This window comes from Phodopus roborovskii, unplaced genomic scaffold (assembly GCF_943737965.1).
Source record: "Phodopus roborovskii unplaced genomic scaffold, PHOROB, whole genome shotgun sequence".
NCBI classification, from domain to species: domain Eukaryota; kingdom Metazoa; phylum Chordata; class Mammalia; order Rodentia; family Cricetidae; genus Phodopus; species Phodopus roborovskii.
Window position 1 is genome coordinate 320,019 of NW_026125861.1, and position 14,135 is coordinate 334,153.

Consider the following 14,135-nt stretch of genomic DNA (forward strand, 5'->3'; position numbering starts at 1 on the left):
TAACTTGTTAGATATAAGGATATCTACAGCTACTATCCTAACATCCCTCAGGTTGTATATTAATATACTGTATAAACAGTTTCTAGAAATCAGTATATGGGAGTACAAGAGCTGGGAAATCATAGAATGCTGGGTATAATTTTTGAAAGGATCTTAATAGTATATTTAACAAAAGAAAGAAAGATTTTAGTGCTATAGCATGTTAAATTAAATTTGCCTGTCATCCATATGTGGTGACTTATTCATACATTTTTAACAGTTTGGTGGCTAAGACAGGTCTATTGTCATTAATTTGAAGCTTACCTATGATATATAGTAATTTCCAGGCTTTTATAGATTTAAATAGGACACTCTACTTGAAGAAAAGCATGTTAGTCATGACACATCTGGGTAAATATGGTATTTGCGCACATGTATCCGGAGTTATAGGGAGATAAAGATGAAAAATATTAATTTATAATCATAAACATAAAGATGATACTTTGATATATGAGATTGAAATATACTGCCATACTAATTACTGATACCAAAAACTTAAGACTCAGCCTTGAAACACTATCACATTAAAATTTTGAAGAGAAGTAAATGTCCCAACACAGGAGACAGAAGAAAAAGTGATGTGAATTTAAATCAAGATAAGCTGAAATCAAAGTGAAGAAAGTATATCAGAGAAGAAGGCAATTATACATAGAGTCAAGTGATGCTTATGGACAATGCATAAAACACATATTGCAGGTGACTTTAGAATTGTTGATGTTGTTGTTAGAATACTACTTGACAATAAGAGAATGTAAACAAAAGGATAAAATAGTGAATAAAGGCTTTGGTTATATATAGAGCCATATAAATGACACAACTAGTCTTGTATTCTATGTGAAAAGTAGACTAAATAGTGAGAGAGGAAAAACAAAAAGAAAAAAAGCAGAAAAAAAATGTCAAGTTTGGGAATTGACTCTGTGTATGAGAGTGTTTGTTTTACCAGTGTGAAGACCTGAATTCAAATATCTGTGTATGTATAAAAATTTGGGTATTGGCAACTGGTATCTCTAGGTCTATGGGTCATTTAGATTTTCAGGCCACATCGTATTTCCAGGTTCAGTAAGAGACCTTGTCTCAAAGGAAGAAACCAGAGCAACAGAGAAGTACACTCAATGTGCAGCAGCAGTTGAGTTGGCAAGAAACTGTGATATTTTGGAGATGTTTTGCCATTCAAAACTGGCTGGAGATTTGGATGCAAAATGACAGAGAAACTGAATTATCTAGAATGATGAAGTTAGTATTAATGGAGTTAGAGAATATTTAGTCATAAGACATAGAGAAAGGTCAGTGTATGTGTACACATGTTAAACAAAACTATAGATATAGTGAGAAAGTATAAATAATGCATAGTGAATTACAAGCACCAGTAGTAGTGTGGTGAATTAACAAATAATACTTTTCATAGACACTAAAACTGGATTCAAATTTCACCCTGATGCTGTTCTGTATAATTACTTGACAAAAGAAGCAGATGTTATAAAATATATACTTGATGGTTTAGAAGAGCACAAAAAGTTTGTATTACTGGAATAAACTGAACAAGATACAGGATATCTGTAAGGAGTATGGTTTTTCTGCCCGCCGCCTGGTCTTGTTCAGCTGCCGCGCCAGCCCCAAATAACACACATAGAGTCTTTATTTGATATAATGCTGTTGGCCCATTATTTGCTTCTTATAGGCTAGCTCTGTCTTAAGTATTAACCCATTTCTATGTATTTCCACGTGGTCTCCTTACTGGGGATTGAGGCAGGCGTCTGGTCTCCCCGGTCTCTCCATGCTGACTCCTCCCTACTACTTCCTCTTTCCTCCTTGTCTCCTAGTCCCTCCTACCTTCCTTTCCTATTGGCCAACAGTGCTTTATTTATTAACCAGTATGAGAAACATATACAGAATGGCATCTCCCATCAGAGATCAAGAACTGTTCTCATGTAGAGGAGCATGTGATGATGTTCAGAAATCCTCACATAATTAGTAGCTATCAGATATTTGCCTTAGGTTAGCCATAGAACAAAATTTGTTGCATTTGGATATTCTATCACACATATAAAAGGGATCAGGATGAAAACCAATTATTAGACCCCCCCCCCACATTGGGATTCCAATTTAACATATATAAGAATGTTTTCTCACAGTATGAGTTCTGTTCTTTTTTTCTCATAATATTTAATCTTGAATACAGGGCTATAAACTGTTTGCTCTCTTGTTTCCTCTTTACTAGATTTCAAAGTTATATATCAGTGAAATGGTTTGTCTCCTATTTTCTCAATTTAATTTTTTATTAATTGGTTCTCAATCATCTTCTCCTTACCATTGAATAAGCATACTGTACAATGTCATATCTCAGTTTTTATTCACATTAATTCTGCTTGAAATGTGCAGAGGATTGTTTTAGTTAAGTATTGTAGTACCCACAAATGTCTTTAAAGGAAAAATTTTATTAACATTTTCCTGAAATAGGACGTGTGTTACACCATGCAGGCCATGTGAGTAGCATGTCATTGTCAGTCAAAATGCGAGGGATCCAGGTGTCTTCATTACTGTTCTGTTGCTATGAAGAGACACCATGACTGAGACAAGTTAAAGATAGTGTTAAACCGGGGGCTTCCTTAAATATACAGATAGTTAGTCCATGATCATCATGGCATGAAATATGGCAACAGGCAGGCATAGCACAGGTATAGAAGCATGGTGCTGAGAACTTACAACCTAATCTGCATGCCCAAGCAAGACTGGGCCTGTTATAAGCTTTTTGAAACGTCAATGTATATTCCAACTTCCTTACTCTCTGACAAACCTCTTCCAGCAAGGCCACACCTCCTCCAGCAAGGCCACACTCCCTACTCCTTCCCAAACAGTTCTACTAACTGGGGACCATGCATTCAAATATATAAGCCTATGTTTTTTTTTTTTTTTTTTTTTTTGGTCAGAAAAACGAAAATGGGGTAAGCATGCTTAGAAAGAGTAGGATAAATAATTTTACTGGTCCGTGAGGTACAAAGTCTGTTCTAGATGTTAAGTAACTGATCCTGGCATGAGTAAAGTAGATGATTAAGAGAGAATCCAATAGTGCAAAAGATGAGTGACAAAGAGTTTTCTGCGTATGATCCCATATTGCACTATACAGAAGAAACAAATAAAAATTGTAATTAATGCAATTTTCTCAGACACTTTCTTTACTATGAATGAATTGAGTCATGATGTAAAGTTCACTTCAAATGTGGCTTCTGTCAAGTGTTCTGTAATTAGTACATCAAAAGTAATCACGCTTTCCTCTTCACTGACAAAATCTTTTGTTTAGTGTCCTCCTTAATTATATACCATGATCATGACCTAATAATTAATGTCTCTGTGAGGTACTAACCACATTATTTTTAAAAAAATAGAAAAGCTATCTTTGGTAACAAATATTTCTGGTTGGAACTTAAATGACATTATGAGACTTCATAAGGGCCATAAAAGTATTAAAATAAACTTAAAATAAGAATTTCTGATATTTTATTATTAATGAAGTAGGACATGGGGATACATGTAGAGAAATATTATCAGTTTCTTTGTATCTCAGTTTGAATTGAAAATTTTAAGCAAACATTGATATCATCAAATACCTTAAAAAACACAATTCTTGGGACTAAAAAGATGGATCAGTCAGTAAAACACTGTCTGAAATAAGCATGAGGACCTGAGTTTTATCTCAAAACAACCATGTAAAAAGCTGCATGTTGGCATTTGTGTAGGGGCTGTTCAGACATAATTCTAGTTTAAGTGGTGAGCTCTGGTTTTAGGAAGAGAAACTGTCTCCAAATAAGTTGGAGACCAATTGAGGAAGACATCTAGCATTGACCTTTGCCTCTATGTACACATTCTCATATACATACACAGATTCACACCACACATGCATGTTCTCATAGACATAAACACATATGCATACTCATAAAAACACAATTCCTAGTAAGAAACAAGACATTAGCTAATTAAGATTTTACATAAAGCACATCAACTTCCTACCTAGAAGTTTATTGTTTGGAAGTTACTGGACCACATTGCACTTTAAATTAAACCAATATTTACAGCAATGAATTAATAATACCCCATAATTTTGACTTGAATTATAACAGTATTTATTAGGTAAGGCTTAAAGCTATTTACATTCTCTAAATTAAGGAATATTCATTAGTCTGCTGGTACTATTGAACTTTGTGATAGTATAGTTTGGATGGGATCAACACAATATACTGGTCAGGAGTGTTACAAATGGGTGATACACCTCTCTTCCCAGGATTTGGCTAATATGGTTTCTATGATGATGATAATAATAATAATAATAACATAAAGAATAATGAGTCATATAAATCAACCTGGTAATTTGTAATATTTCTATTAATATTGAAATTCTATAAGTATTGGATGTGTCAGAAATACATGTTAGATCATAAAATTATTACTAATATTATTAAACTGGTTTATGATGCAGATGTAATTTTACATTAATTTCTATCTTCTATGTATTTTATTTTAAATTGCTTTTAAACAACAGTTTATAATTTATACCAATTAGCTATTGACTGCATGGGGGTCTTTATATTTGTGAACAGATGAGGATCATGTATGACATACCTCCTGAATTATTGCAAAATATTTAATACTAGTATCATATGCCTTTGTGGTTATGGTAGTGCAAAGAACACTGCCAAGAGACAAACTCCATGTGTCTTCTTGAGTAGTATAAACTCTGTATGTTTTTTATTAGGATAAAAAACCAAGTGAATCTTGGCCTGATGGTAAATCACAGATGGGCAAGGATCAGCTGTCACATGAGGTTGCAGAATTGAATAAGATTCCCTAGTGAGAAATCAAAGTGCATCTTGGCAAAAACATGTCCCCTATGTGTAGGGTCACTACACAGAACCTTTGTATACTCCATCTGGTTTCTATGTCATATAATATTAATTTAGCTTTTACTGGTCTGATTCTCAACCAGTTCATCAGATATATATATCAACATCTGTATGTACATACTTCTCTGAGCATATAATTATTGGTGATTAGTGGGGGCATAATATCATATCAACAAGTGAATAAATAGGTTATAGGAAAGGTCCAATATTAATAATCACAATGATCTAAGTACAACATAAAAAGAAATCCAATTCTTTAGAAATATTTTCAGTGATCTTATTTAAAAAAGAATACATTGTTAACAGAAAATAATTGGTTGATTTATCACTTCAATAAAAATATGATTTACTTCCCCCCATCAAAAGAAAAACCATCCACAACTTAATAGTGGGAATAATCTGCTCTCTCCTTAGTTTGACATTTCACAATCAGTGCAACCAGTTAATATTACCAAGATTATGTTATCATATTTTTATAGCATCACTAAAAACATTAAAGAAATTAAATGAAATAATGTATTTTACTGAATTGTTAATATTTGTGCTCCCTTGCTGAATCAATTTGAAATGAAACCACAATACACCAAACTACTATTAATTATTATTCAACAAAGGATTCTTTCAAATTAAGATAGTAGGTGCTTTGCAGATGTCTTTGCATGTTTGTCAACCTGAAGAATAAGAACAGCCAATAAGACTTTGTATGCTATAATTTCCAATTTTTAAATTCTGGAGACAATCTACTGATTGCATAATTATGAACATGTCAATTAGCTGCTTACTAGAAAATAGTTTTTCAATAATATTTCAGTGACCCATGGAAAATATCCCCCAGTACAACTACGGTAGTCAGAGACTATGTATATTTTTGGAAAAATTGGCTGATAGGATACATAATTTTTCATTATACTGTGATTGTACAAGGCAATCAGAAGACAGGTCATACTCACAAAATTATGTTGCATACCTGATCTTGTACTATACACTTTGGAGAGGAACATGAATGAAGAAATTTATTTCTTAAAATTGTCTCTTTCAGTGTACAGAGAGAATGAAGGGGGGATAGACTTTGAGGTTAGTATCAAGCAAAATATTTTTTTAAAAATAAAATAGGTGTATTTCATAGTGAAAAGAGGTCTTTAGAGACAAAAATAGGGAATTATAAGGGGTGGCTCACATTTTATGAGTCTTTGTTAATTCTGTGAAAGCAAAGAAAAAATAACAGAGCATAGTATATTACTTTTGAGCTAATGTGAAGGAACACCAGAATGCTGTACTGGCAATACTTCAAATGAAAATGTGCTCACTGATGACATGGTTCACCTCATACTTAATGTGAACAGATTGTGGAAGGTCAGAGAGAAAAAAATATTGGCAAAGAACATAGGTCCAAAAGTAGTTATAGATCTATAGATCTTATTTAATGCAACTGAATTTGGCTTTCTGCAAAAAAAAAAAAAAAAAAAAAAAAAAAGTAAAAAAGGGGGAGAAAAATTTGGTCTATATTGGAATGATTTCTGATTTCTTTAAAAATAACAACTTTGACAAGAATGTAATCTAAATTTAGGCTAAACTTATATACCATTGCATAGAATTTTGTTTTATACTAGTATATTCTTAAGAGCAGTTTTATTGAGAGACATGTTGATTTCTGCTTGCAAGATAAATACAAATAATCACAAGCTTAATGTTCTTCTGTAATTGGTGCTGTGTTGAATAAGTGTACTTGGTCAATCATTTTTCTTTGTTAGTGTCATATTCATGAATGTAAACAATTTGTGCATGTAATCACAAATATATGCATGTAATCACAAATTTCTCAAACTGACTAGCTCCAAAGGATTATTTTTTAAGCAGTTATATTTCAATCAATAGTGTAGAAAAGGGTTACAATAGAAATATTTTCTATTCTGAATATATTTGCATATTTGTATCAGTTTCCTTATTTAAGCCAATTAGACTACAGTTATCTATGAAAACCTTGTGGTGCAAAAATAATGCATACAGACCAGTTAAACATTAAAATATATCATATGCTTGTTTAGAAAGGAACTTTGTCAGGAAAACTGTCATTCAAAGAATATTAGAAAGTGGTATCTTTCGATTTTAAATCTATATGTAGTGAACACATGATTGCCTCTAGTGTGTGCCAAAGTTGTACAAACTGTGCAAAGAGAATATAAAATGGATTTTTATAGGTAGTTTTCCCTCTGTTCTTGTCCCTCTGCCATGCCAGCCCTAAATAACACACTGAGACTCTGTATTAGATATAATCCTGTTGTCCTGCTACTAGCATTTCTTATCGGCTAGCCCTGACTTAAATATTAACCCATTTCTATTAATCTAAGTACTTCCACATGGTCTTATCTAACCGGAGAGAGGCACTAGCATTCTTGTTTCTCTGTCCTCCATCTTCAATCTCCTCCCAACTACTTCTTCTCTCCTCCTAGTCCTGCCTATCTTGCTTTCCTGGCCAACAGTGCTTTATTCATTAACCAGTAAGAGAAACATATTAACGGAATGACATCTCCCATAAGACTAATGTTTATAAAAGCTTGTGAAAACTGTTTTTCTTACAAGCAAATCAATGACAGAATGGCCTTTTTTAACATTTTATTAGAATTTTTAATTTAAATATTTTTAGTAGAGCACAACCATCCCTAAAAACATCTTCTCACAGCATTTGTCTTTGTGAAATGACCGAAGATAAGTGTATAGAACAAAAGACATGCATCTTCAACAATGATGTTTTCTAGGCCTTCTTCTAGACACACAAAGACTATGGCAGACAGAATGTTAGCCATTCAAAGATATATACACCTTGACCCACTGAACCTGTGAGTTTGAGTATTTTCGCAATAAAATACCTGTTTGTTATAATTAAGAATATTGAGTTGAATAGTCTAGATTACTCTTGTAGTTGAAGTATAGTAACAAGGATACTCAGAAAACAGAATATGAATCTGATAGTGAGAATGGAGATTGGAATGGTAGAAGTGTGTATGAGTGTTGATTAGTTTTAGTTATTAACTTGTCACAATCTAAAATAGTTTGAGAAGGTCTTTTCAATGTGAGATTGCTTAGATTATGTTGGCATGGGTGCATGACTTTGTGGAGTTTTCTTAGTTGGGATTATTGAGTTAAAAAAGCTCACCCACGATAGCCCAAACAACCCTGTACAATAAAATAACTTCAAGAGGCATCACCATTCCTGACTTTAAGCTCTACTATAGAGCTATAGTTCTGAAAACAGCCTTGTATTGGCACAAAAATAGACAGATAGGCCAATGGAATCAAATTGAAAATCCTGATATTAACCAACACACCCATGAACACCTGATTTTCGACAAAACGGCTAAAAGAATCCGGGGCAAGGATAGCATCTTCAACAAATGGTGCTGGCACAATTGTATGAGGTATGTAGAAGACTACAGATAGAACCTTGTCTGTCACCATGCACAAAACTCAAGTCCAAATGGATCAAAGACCTCAAAATTAATCCAGCCACACTGAACCTCTTAGAAGAGAAAGTAGGAGGTACTCTTGAACAAATTGGTATAGGAGACCACTTCCTGAACAGAACTCCAAGGGATCAGACAATGAGAGTAACAATAAGTGGGACCTCCTCAAAATTAGAAGGTTCTGTAAGGCAAAGGACACAGCAGACAAGACCAAATGGCAGCCCACAGACTGGGAAAAGATTTTCACCAATCCTACAACCGACAAAGGGCTGATCTCCAAAATATACAAAGAATTCAAGAAACTAGTCAACAAAACACCAAACAACCCTATTAAAAAATGGGGTATGGAACTGAAGAAAGAATTCTCAATGGAGGAAATCAAAAAGGTTGAAAGACACTTAAGAAAGTGTTCAACATACTTAGCTATCAGGGAAATGCAAATCAAAACAACTTTGAGATACCATCTTACTCCTGCCCAAATGGCTAAAATTAGAAACACCAATGACAACTCATGCTGGAGAGGATGTGGAGAAAGGGGAACACTCCTCCACTGCTGGTGGGAGTGCAAATTTGTACAGCCATTTTGGAGATCAGTATGGCAGTTCCTCAGTAAAATGGGAATTAGTTTACCACAGAACCCGGAAATCCCCCTCTTAGGCATATACCCAAATGATCCACATCAATGCAACAAACACATCTGCTCAACTATGTTCATAGCAGCACTATTTGTAATAGCAAGAACCTGGAAGCAACCTAGATGCTACTCAATTGAAGAATGGTTAATGAAGATATGGCACATATACACAATGGAATACTACTCTGCAGAAAAACATAACAGAATCTTGAAATTCGCAGGCAAGTGGATGACACTTGAATGAGATAACCCAGCCCCCAAAAGAGAAACACGGTATGTATTCTTTCATATATGGATTTTAGACCTAGAGCAAAGGATCACCAGCCTATAATTCACACCACCAGAGGAACTAGGGCACAAGCTGTATTCTAAGGGAGTCATATAAAGTCCCTCACAGAAGGGGGAAGGGACAAGTCTCCCAGAGTACAGGGGAACTGGGGGGGGCAGTGAATGGAGAGAGAAGTAGGAGAAAGAGGGGGGGGGAGAAGAAAACACGTGCAACTAGAAAGATTTCTTCAGGGTAGGAATAGAAGACAGAGGGGAGGGAGAGAGAGAGAGGAGAGAGAGAGAGAGAGACAGAGTCAGAGAGAGAGAGAGACAGAGAGAGAGAACATAAAAGAGGGAGTCTTTATAGGTTTGAGAGACAGAGAGAGAGAGAGAGAACATAAAGAGGGAGTCATTATTGGTTTGAAGAGAAAACTGAACATAAAGAAAGGTCTAGAGACCTACAAGACTGCTGCCAACAAACAATTTGAGCAACTGTGGAAAGGCTACCATAAATGTCCTTCCCGGATAGTGAGATCAACAACTAACTTATCCATGGAGCCCTCATCCAATACCTGTTGGAAACAGGAGCAAACACCCATACCTAAACACTGAATCGAACTAGAATCCAGATGCAGACGGAGAGGACAAGAACAGGTTGCAGAAACACATAGAGACAGCTGACCTGAACAAGGAGGAGCTAACGGGCTCCCAGACTGATAGCTGGGAATTCAGAATGGGACTGACTCAGTCTCCCTTGAATATGTGCTCAGAAGGACTGAGCAGTCTAAGGGACCTCAGACAGTGGAACAAGGATGTATCCCTGGTGCACAAAAGGACCTTGTGAACACATTCCCCATGGAGGGATAACTGCCTTAACCTAGAGACAGGAGAGAAGCCCTAATCCCTACTTCAAATGACCTGTCAGATCTACATGACCCCACCTGGATAGCATTGCCCTACATGTGGAATTGTTGTGGGGGGAATGGGAGGGGAGGGTGGTTAGGGTGCATGTGAGGAGGGCAGAGGGAGTAAAAGGGAGGGAGGGAGAGTGAACTGGGATCAATGTGTAAAATAATGAATTAAATAAAAAAAGAAAAAATATATAATAACAAAAAAAGAAGAAAAAAAAAGCTCACACTGAGTGTGCATGGCAACAGTTCAAGGGTGTTTTAATTACTTTTATGTTGTCATAAGACAATATGATCAAGTTTCCTTATAGAAGAAAAACGTTTACTTTGGGGCTTACATTTTAGATAGTTAGAATTCATAACCATTTTGTCAGGGCACATGGCATTAGGCAAGCAATCATGGCACAGGGGCTTTCAAGTAAGGAGAACTAACTGGGAATGGCCTGGGTTTTGTAAACCCCCAGTGGCATACCTCCTTCAAAAAGGGCATGCCTCCTAATACTTCCAAAACAGTTCCACCAACTGAGGTTGACATGTTCAAAATATGAATCTATAGGAGTCCAACATAATGAACTAAGCCATGAAGTACGTAAGTGTGTAAAAAAATGAGCTGAACAAACATGCATGCATTCTTTTCTCACTGTTATTGAGTGTAGCTGATATGATATAACTAGCTTCTTGAAGTTCCTGATACTTGTACTTCACAAATATGAGAGATTCTACTCTGGAATTGTTAGCTAAAATGATCTCTCCCCTAAGTTGCTATCTGTCATGGAAGTTTATCATGGCAACAGAAATGAAACTAGAACTGGGTGAGTATGTAATATATTAAAAAATAAAGGAGAGGGGAAGCATTAATAAGAGCAGAGAGTGATTTGAGTAAGTCGTATAGACTTTGAAGGATCCAGACACAGTTTCATCATAGAGAAAGAAACTCGGAAGCAAGTAGCATGATTAGGATTGTGTTGCTGTTAGAAAAGCTAAGTAATTTTATTCTTGCTTAAAACTTGTTGATTTTCTTTTCTTTTGTGTTTCTTCTTTTCTTCCTTTCTTCCTTCCTTCCTTCTTTTCTTCCTTCCTTCCTCCCTCCCTCCCTCCCTCTCTCTCTCTCTTGCTCTCTCTCTCTTTCTCCCCTCTTTCTTATCCCTAGTAAGTTTCCATCAGACAAATTAATACAGAAACCCTACTCACGAAGGTTATTAAAATACCACTCATAACTTCTAGCCCCTTTAGATTATGCCCATAGTTTCCCACCATGGAGAAAATTGTTTACATCAGCAAAACTTTTGTGTTATATTTTCTAATATAGCTGTAAATCTTCTTGTGGCAAGAGACCAGCATGTGGAATAAGAAGCCAATGGCAGAGGAAGACTAAAACCTCATTCAGGTCACTCCTCTGAGCACAGGCCACAAAACAGCATGTAAGGAAAAGTGTCGATGATCTCCATACGTCAGGAATCATACATAATAGGTTTAAAGAGAAATCTGGCACTAGAAAAATGTTTGAAGATCTACAAGGATGACCCCAACTAACAATCTAAGCAATAGTGGAGAGACTTCTTTAAATGCCCTTCACTGATAATGAGATTGATTACTACCTTATATGCCATCTAGTAGCTGACGGAAGCAGAAGAAGATACCCACAGCTAAACACTGAGCCAAACTCCTAGAATCCAGTTGCAAAGAGGGAGGTGTGATGAGCAAGTGGGTCAAGACCAGGCTGGAAAAACCCACAGACAGCTAATGTGAACAAGGGGGAGCTCATGCACCTCAGACTGATAGCTGGGAACCCAGCATAGAACTGACCCAAATCCCCTGAACTTGAGTGTCAGTTAGGAGGATTGGGCAATCTATGGAGCCTCTGGCAGTGAATCAGTATTTATCCCTAGTGTTCAAATAGACTTTGTCCCACATAGAGGGATAATCTCTGCCTGGACACATGGGGGAGAGATCCCCCATGGAAGGCCTCACCCTCCTTGGGAAGCAGAAAGAGGATGGGATAGGAGTGGGTCTGGGGTAAGGAGTGAGGGAAGGGAGAGGGAACTGGATTGACATGTAAAACAAGCTTGTTTCTAATTTAAATTTTTAAAAAGAAAAAAAAAAAAAAGAAAATGTAAGTGATGAGTAATTGTCCTATCAAGAATATGCTATAGCAGGACTTTTAAGCCTCATACATATGTCAGCTCTCAAGTCCATTTCTACCTTTCTGTTTCTTAAAAGCGGTCTCTGTATCAATTACTTGTCACCTATCTTTGTACCAATTCTTTGTTCCAGGGTATAAAAATCTTGAAATCCCAGCAAATAGCCTTTGAATTATGATATATAATTATAAAAACATTCTCCTACTGAGATGTTCATTTTTGCTTTCAAATGATTTATCTTTATGTGTAAAGTGAAAAACAAAATGTGGTCACCATATTATAAATATTTTAGGGATTTTTAATATATGCTTTATCATAGATATTTATATATGTACCTAGTTTAAGTTACCTGTGTCAGAATATATGTGTGTGATAATTTAATGTGATCTAGCTTCAATCCAACTCATATTTCTAGAATTTTTAAAATGCTTTTCTTCAATAACCAAAGATAAATTAAATTAATCACAACCAATAACCAAATATCAAATGGTAAATATTAAAGCTTTATTGTTCTTTCCTAGACCCATGAAAACAGAACAACTCAATAAATACCATGTATGAATAGCTGATGAAATATCCCTAGCCACAAAAACTGCAGGATTTTACAATTGATATAGAGCTTCATCAGACATGACTGGTAATCAAAATATGGGTAAAATAGAAATGATATACAATATTCATCACATGTAATTTTAAAATTGTTTATTAGATTTTATTTGCAACAATTTATTTCCATCTTACCAAACTTATATAAACTTTAATTCCCCAGTATAGTACTAGAATAAATCGTACCACCTACCTTGATTGCTTTGGATTTAGGAATTGAGTTCTTCTCTTGTAAGCATTATCAGGATGTAAGTTATTCCAAATTGTTATGGACACCTGATGCCTCAGAAAACAAACAAAATGAGTGACTCTCACCACTGAGATAAGTGAAGGAAAGTCTTTATATAAATGTGACAACCACTTTGGAAAAAGCAATTTCTGAATAAGAATGGTGACTGAATTAGTAATGACCTCTAAGGTTTCGTTTGTCTTGAACTATCTGTGATGATCCATGGATCATCAGTGGGATCAGATGAATCTGTTCTTCCTTCTCATTGCCAAGGCAGAACTGTTTCTGCACTATCTTTTCAGTGTATTAACATAGGTGGCCTTGCAGGAGAAGCATTCGTATCACTCACATTCAGTACAGAACAGATTTACTACCTTTTTTCTACAGCTTTTGTAAGACAAATTTAGAATTATGAAATTTATCATGTGCCTACAATAGAATGAGGAAAATGTCAGATCATTGCTTTATAGTGGGAGCTTATGGAAAGCTACAGAATATGTAAATTTGTCTGCCATTCCCCTCTGGCCTTGCTTATTGCCCTCAAGTACATTCCTCATTGAACATGACATTCATAGAAAATGTATCATTCTAAAATCACAGAGTAAGATAAAGCTACTGGACATAATCTTGGGTAAATGTGAGGCATTTTTTTTTTTAGTGATGGAAATTCACAACATAAAAATGATTCACGAAGTGCAGATATTCAGAATTTAAAAGAGTTTTGCAATCTATTTGAATTTCTGTTCAATCTAGAAATAGGCTTTAACTAAGGGTGGTTTGTCTCAGTTCAAACGTTTTGATATGACCTTCAAGGTTTACAGTCTTTCTATGACAATTTTCTTTAGCACTTATCTTTCGTGTGTGTGTGTGTGTGTTTGTGTGTGTGTGTGTGTGTGTGTGTGTGTGTGTGTGTGTGTGTGTGCGCGCGCGCGTGCATACTCTAACACCAGTCCTT